Source organism: Grampus griseus, assembly GCF_964374135.1.
Source record: "Grampus griseus genome assembly, chromosome: 7".
In the NCBI taxonomy this organism is placed as follows: Eukaryota; Metazoa; Chordata; class Mammalia; order Artiodactyla; family Delphinidae; genus Grampus; species Grampus griseus.
This window is the reverse complement of record NC_139001.1, coordinates 15,160,291-15,173,590: the sequence shown is the minus strand read 5'-3', so window position 1 is coordinate 15,173,590 and position 13,300 is coordinate 15,160,291. Positions and strand designations below refer to the sequence as shown.

The window sequence follows — 13,300 nt, the reverse complement described above, 5'->3', positions numbered from 1 at the left end:
ACCTGAAGCCATAAAGCTCCTAGAAGAAAACATAGGTGGTAAACTCCTTGACAGGTCTTGGTGATAAGTTTTTGAATCTGCCACCAAAAGCAAAAGCAGCAGAAGCAAAAATAAACAGGTGGGACTACATTAAACTAAAAAACTTTTGCACAGCAAGGGAAACATCAACAAAAAAGGCAGCCTATTTAATGGGAGAAAATATTTGCAAATCATCTATCAGATAAGGGGCTAATATCCAGAATATATAAACTGATACAACTGAACAGCAGAAACAAAACAAAACAAAAAACAACACAACCACAAAAACCGATTGAAAAATGGACAGAAGATCCAAGTAGATATTTTTCCAAAGACATACAGATGGCCAACAGATGAGTGAAAAAATGCTCTACATCATCATTCATCAGGGAATTGCAAATCAAAACCACAATGAGAGATCTCCTCATACCTGCTAGAATGACAGTTATCAAATAGACAAGAAATAACAGTGTTGACAAGGATGTGGAGAAAAGGGAACCCTTGTGCACTATTGATGGGGATGTAAATCAGTGCATCCAGTATGGAAAACAGTATGGAAGTTCCTCAAAACATTGAGAATAGAACTAACATATAATTCAGCAGTTCCACTCCTGGATATTTATCTGAAGAAACTGAAAACACTAATTCAAAAAGATATGTGCATCCCCATGTTCACTGCAGCACTATTTATAATAGCCAAGATATGGAAACAACTTAAGGTGTCCATCAGTGGAGGAATGGATAAAGAAGACATATATATACACAGTGGAATATTAGGCATTAAAAAGAATGAAATCCTGCCATTTTTGACAAAATGGATGGACCTTGAGGGCATTATACCAAGTGAAATAACTCAGAGAAAGATAGACACCATGTGATCTCTCTTTTATGTGGAATCTTCAAACAAACAAATAAACAAACAAAAGCTAAGGTCATAGATACAGAGAACAGATTGGTAGCTGACCAGAGGTAGGGGTTGGGGGAGGGAGAAATTAGCTGTTTTGGCAAAAGTTAATAATATTTATTTTTCTTAAATACTTAAAACATATACTGACATGATTACACCTTTCTGTCCCACTTAAACTGTTAATATAAATAATGATAATAATAGAGTTCTGTAGTATAATACAAGAGATATATAAGGTTTTTGTCCCCACTCTTGACACAGAGCTCCTGAGACCCTTGGAATTTCCTGATTGTTAGGAGTACCTTTTATTCATAAAAGCTCCTTTGGATCACGCCCTAGTTTACGCTAATGAAGTGACTTAGGATGGAGTCCCTAGAGCATCTCAGGATGGAGCTGGTCACCAGAAGGACCAAGTGATTAGAGGTTTGAACTTTCAGCCCTACTCACCGACCTCCTGCAAGGAGTGAGGGGGCTGGAGACTGAGCTTTATAAAAACTCTTGAACAAGGGGATATTCAGTAAGCTTCCGGGACGGTGAGCATTTCTGTCCAGGTGCTGGGGAGGCGGCACACCTGGAGAGGGTTTGGAAGCTCTGCTGCATACCTTCCTCCCCATCCCTTGCCCTGTGCATCTCTTCCGTTTGTCTGTTTCTGAGTTGTATGCTTTATAATGAACTGGAAAACATAAGTAAAGAGTGTTCCTGAGTTCTTTGAGCCATCCTAGTAAGTTATTGAACCTGAGGAGGGGTTTGTGGGAATCCCTATTTATAGCCGGCCGGAGACTTGTAACTACCAAGTGGGGAACAGTCTTGTGGGACTAACCCCTTACTTAAGCTGTGGGATATAGCTCTTATGAAATAGATTACAAAACTTAGACCGATGCTGGCTTAAAAATTATCTCTAACTTTTATCAAAAGAGTGTACGCACACGGTGGAAGACTTCTTAAAGTAATTTCTTGGCAGAGTGTGTTTGTGGAATTAAATTTTCTGAGTCCGTGCGTGTCTGAAAACGTCTTTATTCTACCTGCAGTTGAACAGGAATGTAGATGGGAGTAGAGTTCTGGATTAAAATTTCCCTCAAAAGTCTGTAAGGCAGGGCTTCTCTGGTGGCGCAGTGGTTGAGAGTCCACCTGCCCATGCAGGGGACACGGGTTCGTGCCCCGGTCCGGGAAGATCCCACATGCCGCGGAGCGGCTGGGCCCGTGAGCCATGGCCGCTGAGCCTGCGCGTCCGGAGCCTGTGCTCCGCAACGGGAGAGGCCCCAACAGTGAGAGGCCCACGTACCGCAAAAAAAAAAAAAAAAAAAGTCTGAAGGCATTGTTCATAGCCTTCTAGCGTCCAGTACTGTGGAGACATCTGCTGCCAGTATGATTCTTATTCCTTTATAGGAAGGGTGGCTATACATCCTGATTTGTCTGGAATACCTTCAAATTTATCTTATAATAGTACATGCTTTTATTCCCCAAAATATCCTTCTTTGTTGATTAATTATAGAATCACCTTATTTGTAAGTGACCTGGTTTTTGTTTTTTGGAAGCTTTTAGGGTATTCTTATACCTGGTGCTCTGAGAATTCACAAGGCTGTGTTGAGAGTTCAGTTAATTTTTTCCCCCCCATTTATCCGCTCAGTACTCAGCAGGCCCTTTCAATTTGAAGACTAGTGTTCATCAGCTCTGGGATATCTTATTGCAGAATACTTCAGTAATTTTTACCTCTTCATTCTCTTTGTTCTTTCTTTCTAAAACTCCTTTTAGTGGAACTTGGTCTTTGGGATTAATTTGACACCCAATTAGAAAAACAAAAACTTTTTAACCTCCTGTTCTCTACTTCATTGCTTTTGCTTTCCTTTCTGGGAAAATATTCCCAACCTCATTTTCTAATACATCTATTGACTTTTATTTTCAGGTGTTACTAACTTCCAAGAGCTTTTTCTTATTTTCAGTCCTTCTGTATACCATACTATTCTTGTTTCATCAACAAGATGGTCTCTTTCATCCCTTTGAGAATATTAATTACATATGCATATTTAAAGTGTTTCCTACATTGTCTATCTCCATTTCATACCCCCCTCACACACACTTTCTGTTTTCATCTCTCACTGTGATTTTTTCCCCTCAAATATCTGGTGATCTAGAGCTTTATTTTCTGTCTGGATTTTTGGTTCTGATACATCTTCCTGTTTCTGGTTTTTTTCCATCAATACATTCTAAACATTGGCACTAGATTTAACATTATGAAACAGATCTGATTATCCCATTCACTTGCATAAAAATCTGAATGGGTCTTCAGAGATCTGGATAATGTCTAAACCACTTAGCGTGGCACACAGGGCAGTGGCAGTGAGTACAGTGTTTTCTAGAGCTGCTGACATGCCACAAATTTGGTGGCTTAAAACAACAGGAATTTATTCTCATAGTTAATAGAAGCTAAAAGTTTGAATCAGCATTACTGGGCTGAAATCAAGGTGTTGCCAGGGCTGAGCTCCCCCCTTCTAGAGAAGAAGCTGTTCCCGCCTCTTCTAGCTCTTCTAGCCTCTTCAGCTTCTGGGACTGCTGCAGTCCGTTGCTCCACTCGAGGCTTCTAGGCCAGCGTCTTCAAATCTCTTTGCTTCATCTTCACTGTGTATGTCAAATCTAGTGCTTCTGTCTTACAGGGACACTTGTGATGGCATTTAGGGTCCACTGGGTAATCGACGATTGTCTCCCCATCTCAAAAGCCTTAATTTAATAACACCTGCAAAGACCCATTTTCCAAATAAGGTAACATTTACAGGTTCCAGGGATTAGGACCTGATACCTTTGAGGTCGTTAATCAGCCTACAACGAATACTTAGAGTTTTCTTAAATTGCCCTTTTCTTGAATACCTCTGCTTTTCCAAATACTATTACTGCCTGCAGTTTCTTCTCTTGCCTCCTTGGCCAAAAATGAATGCATCATTAAATCTTTGTTGCGGAGATTCAACAATTATTGAGGGTCAATTGAATACTAGGACTTGTATTATTAGAAAACAAAACAAGGTAAAGTAAACATGCACCTGTGTCAAACCTTCTCCGCGGCAAATTACTCAGAAGGGATTCACTAAGTCATAGGAATTTACACTTTTAACTTTTGCTGCCAAAGTGCTCTCCAAAGGGGCTGCACTTCCCCTAATAATGCCAAGAGCGATCTTGTTTCCTATATCCTTGCCAATACTTGTGATTTTTTTTATTAAAAGAAATCTGATAGGGGAAAATTTCATTGTTTTAACTTGCATTTCCTGGATAACTAGTGATGTTGACCATTTTTTTCAAAGTTAATAGGCGTTTGGATTTTTTCTCTGAATGTACATAGCGCATTTTTTCTATTGGTTGCCTTCTATTTATAGAAATTCGACAAATATGGATATGTATTGTTCATATATGTTGTTGCTGTCCTCATTTACATACTGAGTAAACTGGCACAAGAAATAAGTAAATTGATAAGGTGCCCCCCTCACTCCCCATGGACAGATGGATAGATGAATGAAGATAGATGAATGAAGAAATGAATGAATGTGTCTAGAATCATAGCTATTAAAAAACAGAGCCGGGATTTTGGACCCACATATATCTGGTTTTAAGGCCTGTCCCTTTTAAAGTACATCTGGCTGCCTTGTAGCGAATGAGGAAATTAATAGTGAGGCAGTGGTGTGCTGAATTTTGACTCAAAATACTTAACCATTACTTACTAGCTCTGTGAGTTTGGGCTGATGTTAATATATTTTTTAAAGTAACTGTAATGATTCCTAACCTATCTGCTTTGAAGGTGATTGAGAAAATCATTGAGATGATATACAAAAGTATGGTATATACAATGAAATACTATTATAAAACTTACTAATTCTCCTTGACCATCATAACAGTGAGTGAAAAAACTCAACATACTTTATAAAAGTTTTGGGTATACCTTTTTTAAAAAGGTAGACTTTATTTTTTAAGAGTAGTTTCAAGTTCACAACAAAATTGAGCAGAAGGTAGTGAGATTTCCCATGTATCCCCTGTCCTCCCATATGCACAGCCTCCCCCGGTTTCAGCGTCCTGCACCAGAGTGGTACATTTATTACAATCGATGAACCTACACTGATGCATTGTTATCACGCACAGTCCTCAGTTTACATTAGAGGTCACTCTTGGTGTTGTACGTTCCATGGATTTTAGCAAATATGTAATGTCGTATATCTACCATTATAGTATCGTACAGAGTAGTTCCACTGCTCTGAAAATCCTCTCTGCTCTGCCTGTTCATCCCTTCTTTCTCCTTAACCCTAGGCAACATTTTGCTGTCTCAGTAGTCCCAATCCTGTCTCCGTAGCTTTGCCTTATCCAGAATGTCATATAGTTGGAATCATATAGTATGTAACCTTTCAGATTGACTCCTTTCACTTAGTAATCTGCATTTGAGTTTCCTCTATCTTTTCATGGCTTAATGGCTCATTTCTTTTTAGTGCTGAATAACATTCCATTGCCTGGATGTAGCAGTTACACATTCACTTGCTGAAGGACATCTTGGTTACTTCCAAATTTTGGCATTTACAAATAAAGCTGGTATAAACAATTGTGTGCAGCTTTTTTGTCTAGACATACATTTTCAACTCATTTGAGTAAATACCAAGGAGATCAGTTTCCGGATCATACGGTAAGAGTCTGTTTAGTTTTGTAAGAAACTGCCCAACTGTCATCCAAAGTGGCTGCACCATTCTGCATTCCTACCAGCAGTGAAGGAGAGTTCCTGTTGCTCTGCATTCTTGTAGCATTTAGTGATGTTAGTATTTTGGATTTTGGTTATACTAATAGGTGTGTAGTGGTATATACAACATGCTTTTTTGGTAAAAGTTTACATGATAAAATGTCATTTGCTAGTATAATAGATGATGTTTCCAGAAAAACTCAACAGAAATTTTCCCGTGAGGTTTGGAGATAGAGATATCTCCAGGAAAAGGTTGATATTTGGCTCTATGATTAACCAGATGAGGAGTAGTAATGCTTGCCTTCATGTGTTTGTTTTGACAGATATTGAAAAAAAGGCACGTATTTGACGGCACTAGTACCTCCTACCATTGTCAACCGGTAAAATGTTTAATTTTATTTAACTACAAAGTTTCTATTATTAGGTGTAAAATGTATTAAGTTAAAACCAAGTGTGGGTAAACTGTCAAAGAAAAAATTACTTTCTCTCCATTTTGTGATTGTAGAATTATGGAAGTTATGAGAAAGTAGCTTTTATACTAATTTTAATTCCATGTAAGCCCATTGGAACATTGAGCCATGTTATTCAGCAATATTATTGATATTTAACCTTCCTTTCCTCAATTTGAATATCACTAAGCATCTCTGCAAAAGTTTGAACCTCAGTATCCTCTTTATTTGGCAAAGTTTAGCCCTAATTAGACTGGTAGAACCATGTCAACACGTGATGGTCCTTTGAAATTTGTGTTTTATTTAAAATTTCAAACTGGACATTTTAACAGAAATTGTAGGTTGAAGGCCAGTAAAACAGTGGATTTGTTGTTGTTGTTTTTTGTTTGTTTTTTAACATCTTTATTGGAGTATAACTGCTTTACAATGGTGTGTTAGTTTCTGCTGTAGAACAAAGTGAATCAGCTGTACATAAACAATATCCCTATATCTTCTCCCTCTTGCATCTCCCTCCTACCCTCCCTATCCTACCCCTCTAGGTGGACACAAAGCATCTAGCTGATCTCCTTGTGCTATGTGGCTGCTTCGCACTAGCTGTCTGTTTTACGTTTGGTAGTGTATATATGTCCATGCCACTCTAGTCTCTAGGTCCATCCACCTCACTACAGGTAACTCAATTTCGTTTCTGTTCATGGCTGAGTAATATTCCGTTGTATATATGTGCCGCATCTTCTTTATCCATTCATCTGTCGATGGACACTTAGGTTGCTTCCATGTCCTGGCTATTGTAAATAGAGCTGCAGTGAACATTGTGGTGCATGACTCTTTTTGAATTATGGTTTTCTCAGGGTATATGCCCAGTAGTGGGATTGCTGGGTCACATGGTAGCTCTATTTTTAGTTTTTTAAGGAACTTCCATACTGTTCTCCATAGTGGCTGTATCAATTTACATTCCCAGCAGCAGTGCAAGAGGGTTCCCTTATCTCCACACCCTCTCCAGCATTTATTGTTTCTAGATTTTTTGATGATGGCCATTCTGACTGGTGTGAGATATCTTCTTGTAGTTTTGATTTGCATTTCTCTAATGATTAATGAAGTTGAGCACTCTTTCATGTGTTTGTTGGCAATCTGTATATCTTCTTTGGAGAAATGTCTATTTAGGTCTTCTGCCCATTTTTGGATTGGGTTGTTCGCTGTTTTGATATTGAGCTGCATGAGCTGCTTGTAAATTTTGGAGATTAATCCTTTGTCAGCTGCTTCATTTGAAAATATTTTCTCCCATTCTGAGGGCTATCTTTTTGTCTTGTTTATGGTTTCCTTTGCTGTGCAAAAGCTTTTAAGTTTCATTAGGTCCCATTTGTTTATTTTTGTTTTTCTTTCCATTTCTCTAGGAGGTAGGTCAAAAAGGATCTTGCTCTGATTTATGTCATAGAATGTTCTGCCTATGTTTTCCTCTAAGACTTTTATAGTGTCTGGCCTTACATTTAGGTCTTTAATCATTTTGAGTTTATTTTTGTGTATGGAGTTAGGGAGTGTTCTAATTTTATTCTTTTACATGTAGCTGTCCAGTTTTCCAAGCACTACTTATTGAAGAGGCTGTTTTTTCCTCCACTGTATATTCTTGCCTCCTTTATCAAAGATAAGGTAACCATATGTGCGTGGGTTTATCTCTGGACTTTCTGTCCTGGTCCATTGATCAGTATTTCTGTTTTTGTGCCAGTACCATACTGTCTTGATTACTGTAGCTTTGTAGTATAGTCTGAAGTCAGGGAGCCTGATTCTTCCAGCTCCGTTTTTCTTTCTCAAGATTGCTTTGGCTATTCCGGGTCTTTTGTGTTTCCATACGAATTGTGAAATTTTTTGTTCTAGTTCTGTGAAAAATGCCAGTGGTAGTTTGATAGGGATTGCATTGAATCTGTAGATTGCTTTGGGTAGTAGAGTCATTTTCACAATGTTGATTCTTCCAATCCAAGAACATGGTATATCTCTCCACCTGTTTGTGTCATCTTTAATTTCTTTTATCAGTGTCTTATAGTGTTCTGCATACAGGTCTTTTGTCTCCTTAGGTAGGCTTATTCTTAGGTATTTTATTCTTTTTGTTGCAGTGGTAAATGGGAGTGTTTCCTTAATTTCTGTTTCAGATTTTTCATTATTAGTGCATAGGAATGCAAGAGATTTCTGTGCATTAATTTTTTATACTGCTACTTTACCAAATTCATTGATTAGCTCTAGTAGTTTTCTGGTAGCATCTTTGGGATTCTCTATGTGTAGACATGTCATCTGCAAACAGTGACAGCTTTACTTCTTCTTTTCCGATTTGGATTCCTCTTATTTCTTTTTCTTCTCTGATTGCTGTGGCTAAAACTTGCAAAACTATGTTGAATAAGAGTGGTGAGAGTGGGTAACCTTGTCCTGTTCCTGGTCTTAGTGGAAATGGTGTCAGTTTTTCACCATTGAGAACAATGTTGGCTGTGGGTTTGTCTCATATGGCCTTTATTATGTTGAGGTAAGTTCCCTCTTTGCCTCCTTCCTGGAGAGTTTTTATCATAAATGGGTGTTGAATTTTGTTAAAAGCTTTCTCTGCATCTATTGAGATGATCATATGGTTTTTCTCCTTCAATTTGTTAATATGGTTTATCACACTGATTGATTTGCGTATATTGAAGAATCCTTGCATTCGTGGGATAAACCCCTCTTGATCATGGTGTACGATCCTCTTAATGTGCTGTTGGATTCTGTGTGCTAGTATTTTGTTGAGGATTTTTGCATCTATGTTCATCAGTGATATTGGTCTGTAGTTTTCTTTTTTTGTGACATATGTCTGGTTTTGGTATCAGGGTGATGGTGGCCTCGTAGAATGAGTTTGGGAGTGTTCCTCCCTCTGCTATATTTTGGAAGAGTTTGAGGATAGATGTTAGCTCTTCTCTAAATGTTTGATTGAATTCGCCTATGAAGTCATCTGGTCCTGGGCTTTTGTTTGTTGGAAGATTTTTAATCACAGTCTCAGTTTCAGTGTTTGTGATTAGTCTTTTCATATTTTCTATTTCTTCCTGGTTCAGTCTGGGAAGGTTGTGCTTTTCTAAGAATTTGTCCATTTCTGCCAGGTTGTCCATTGTATTGGCATGTAGTTGCTTGTAGTAATCTCTCATGATCCTTTCTATTTCTGCAGTGTCAGTTGTTGCTTCTCCTTTTTCATTTCTAATTTTATTGATTTGAGTCTTCTCCCTTTTTTTCTTGATGAGTCTGGCTAACGGTTTATCAATTTTGTTCATCTTCTCAAAAGAACCAGCTTTTAGTTTTACTGATCTTTGCTATCGTAATCTTCGTTTCTTTTTCATTTATTTCTGATCTGATCTTTATGATTTCTTTCCTTGTGCTAACTTTGGGGTTTTTTTGTTCTTTCTCTAATTGCTTTAGCTGTAAGGTTAGGTTGTTTATTTGAGATGTTTCTTGTTTCTTGAGATAGGATTGTATTGCTGTAAATTTCCTTCTTAGAACTGCTTTTGCTGCGTCCCATAGGTTTTGGTTCGTTGTGTTTTCATTGTCATTTGTTTATAGGTATTTTTTGATTTTCTCTTTGATTTCTTCAGTGATCTCTTGGTTATTTAGTGTATTGTTTAGGCTTCATGTGTGTATTTTTTTTTTTTTTTTTTTTACAGATTTTTTTCCTGTAATTGATGTCTAGTCTCATAACGTTGTCGTTGGAAAAGATACTTGATAAGATTTCAGTTTTCTTAAATTTACCAGTGCTTGATTTGTGACCCAAGATATGATCTGTCCTGGAGAATGTTCCATGAGCACTTGAGAAGAAATTGTATTCTGTTGTTTTTAGATGGAATGTCTTATAAATATCAGTTAAGTCCATTGTGTTTAATGTATCATTTAAAGCTTGTGTTTCCTTATTTATTTTCATTTTGGATGATCTGTCCATTGGTGAAAGTGGGGTGTTAAAAGTCCCCTACTGTGATTGTATTACTGTCGATTTCCCCTTTTATGGCTGTTAGCATTTGCCTTAAGTATTGAGGTCCTCCTGTTTGGGTGCATAAATATTTACAATTGTTATATCTTCTTCTTAGATGATCCCTTGATCATTATGTAGTGTCCTTCTTTATCTCTTCTAATAGTCTTTATTTTAAAGTCTATTTTGTCTGATATGAGAATTGCTACTCCAGCTTTCTTTTGATTTCCATTTTCATGGAATATCTTTTTCCATCCCCTCACTTTCAGTCTGTACGTGTCCCTAGGTCTGCTATGGGTCTCTTGTAGACAGCATATACATGGTCTTGTTTTTGTATCCATTTAGTCAGTCTGTGTCTTTTGGTTGGAGCATTTAATCCATTTACATTTAAGGTAATTATTGATATGTATGTTCCTCTTACCATTTTCTTAATTGTTTGGGTTTGTTATTGTAGGTCTTTTCCTTCTCTTGTGTTTCCTGCCTAGAGAAGTTCCTTTAGCATTTGTTGTAAAGCTGGTTTGGTGGTGCTGAATTCTCTTAGCTTTTGCTTGTCTGTAAAAGTTTTAATTTCTCTGTTGAATCTGAATGAGATTCTTGCGTGGTAGAGTGATCTTGGTTGTAGGTTTTTCTCTTTCATCAGTTTACGTATGTCCTGCCGTTCCCTTCTGGCTTACAGATTTTCTGCTGAAAGATCAGCTGTTATCCTTATGGGGATTCCCTTGTATGTTATTTGTTGCTTTTCTCTTGCTGCTTTTAATATTTTTTCTTGCTATTTAATTTTTGATAGTTTGATTAATATGGTCTTGGCATGTCTCTCCTTGGATTTATCCTATATGGGACTCTCTGTGCTTCTTGGACTGATTATTTCCTTTCCCATATTAGGGAAGATTTCAACTGTAATCTCTTCATATATTTTCTCAGTCTCTTTTTTTATCTCTTCTTCTTCTGGGACTCTTGTAATTTGAATGTTGGTGCATTTAATGTTGTCCCAGAGGTCTCTGAGAAAGTCCTCAATTCTTCTCATTCTGTTTTCTTTATTCTGCTCTGCAGTAGTTATTTCCAGTTTTTATCTTCCAGGTCACTTACCCATTCTTCTGCCTTAGTTATTCTGCTATTGATTCCTTCTAGAGAATTTTTAATTTCATTTATTGTGTTGTTCATCATTGTTTGTTTGCTCTTTAGTTCTTCTAGGTCCTTGTTAAATGTTTCTTATATTTTGTCCATTGTGTTTCCAAGATTTTGGATCATCGTTACTCTCATTACTCTGAATTCTTTTTCAGGTTGACTGCCTATTTCCTCTTCATTTGTTTGGTCTGGTGGGTTTTTACCTTGCTCCTTCATCTGCTTTGTATTTCTCTGTTTCTCATTTTGCTTAACTTTCCTCGCTTGGGGTCTCCTTTTTGCAGGCTGCGAGTTGGTAGTTCCCGTTGTTTTTGGTGTCTGTCCCCAGTGGGTAAGGTTGGTTCAGTGGGTTGTGTAGGCTTCCTGGTGGAGGAGACTGGTGCCTTTGTTCTGGTGGATGAGGCTGGATCTTGTCTTTCTGGTAGGCAGGACCATGTCTGGTGGTGTGTTTTGCGGTGTCTGTGAACTTACTGTGATTTTAGGTAGGCTCTGTGCTAATGGATGGGGCTGTGTTCCTGTCTTGCTAGTTGTTTGGCATGGAGTGTCCAGCAGTGTAGCTTGCTGGTCATTGAGCGGAGCTGGGTCTTAGCATCGAGATGGAGATCTCTGGCAGAGCTTTCGCTATTTGATGTTATGTGGAGCTCGGAGGTCTCTGGTGGACCAGTGTCCTGAACTCGGCTCTCCCACCTCAGAGGCTCAGGCTTGGCACCCAGCTGGGGCACCAAGACTCTGTCAGCCACCCGGATGAACTGTGCCCTGAAGAGCAAGCATATCTTCTACCACCTGGTTATGAGGTTTAGAAAGTGAAATGAATGCCATTGCATTGTAGGTGTTCAAAAACTCGCTTTCCGTGGATCCTCAAGTGCCGGAAGACCTGGCTTCACATGGACCATAGACGTCGTATGCCTGTGCCTGCGCCCACTGCATCCGCATGTGTCCAGCAGTGGAGTTTTTGTTAACCTGTAGCAAGATCTTCCTGTTAATTAGTTGTCATGGGGTAAAATATAGCATAATTTTATTCTTTACTTACTGTGACTTGTGAAGTGAATTAGAGTTTGTGAAATTTTGGGGCAAGAATTTAAGGATCATGTGTCCAGGAAGTTTTTAGCATTCTGAGAAGTGAGGGTAAAGTTGGTTAGAACCGTTATAAGGAAGAGTCTGTGTTGTGTAAGTGCTTTGCAAATATAAGAGCAGTAAGCGTTTTATCTCTTAGAATCATGATTGTTGACATTTATCTTCTATTTCAGAAGATCATTTCAGAATCTTTGCCCACAACTGTTGAGTTTACTGATTTTACATTTTCTACTGATTTTAAGAAATTACATGAAGAATGTTTATTACTAAAAACTGTAAACAGTATAAGAGTGTGTAGGTAAAAGGAATCTTCCCTGTCCCCTGTTTCTTTTGCTAGAGGTTACCCCTTACCAGTTTGGAATGTGTCCTTCTAGACTTTTTACGTGCATATCCAAGGTTACCATCTTTTAATGAAGCAGATATGATGGAGAAAGGCGAATACCTTGCCCGTTGGTGTGCCTTTGTTTTACTTTAGACATTTCTTTGCCTACATCTTCTTGAGCGATATACTTGGCTAAATGAAGAATGCTTTGAAGTGACTAAATATATTGGAACACTGTTATTTTCTCTACAAATTTCTTTTAGCGAACGTAAAAGGGAAATTCTTTGGAAACCCCAAACTTCAAATTTCTAGCTAAGAACAGATCAACATAGTTTAGATTTACATTGAAATTAAAATCGCAAAGTTAATTTACTGTGTACTGAACAACAGGTATTAAAGAGTAAAGCATTTATATAAATGACTGCAATTAGTGTTGCCTTTATTGAGGGTCAGCTAGATTGGGGTAGAGAAAGAAGTGGTTTTGGAAGTTTAGTCCATCTGTTTAGGGTGGGGGAGGGAAACAGTGCATGGAGAAAAAAGTGCTGTGGCAGAGTGACAAAGGTAACTTTGTCTCTCATAATTTTGCCTAGACTTGATCAGGTATCCAAAAAGAGGAAAAGAAATTCATCATTTTATGTAGGCTAACTGTATTATGAAGTAAATAGAATTTCATGGACTATTTGAGAAATCCAGTGTCTGGAATTATAAAACTTAGAACTCCACCTCTTCACATTTGGGAACTACTCAT

At 38.0% G+C, this 13,300-nt stretch overlaps 1 protein-coding gene across 2 annotated transcripts in view; it reads left to right on the top strand.

Annotated features, from left to right (window-relative positions):
* The window catches only part of ACSL3 (acyl-CoA synthetase long chain family member 3), an 82,248-nt gene that overhangs the window by 15,362 nt on the left and 53,586 nt on the right, over positions 1-13,300 (top strand). The window contains exon 2 of one of the 2 annotated variants that reach the window (XM_082658704.1): positions 5,951-6,007. The exons of the other annotated variant lie outside the window; for it this stretch is intronic. The gene's annotated coding sequence lies outside the window, so the exon portion shown is untranslated. The remainder of the gene's footprint in view (positions 1-5,950; positions 6,008-13,300) is intronic. 2 annotated transcript variants of the gene reach the window in all.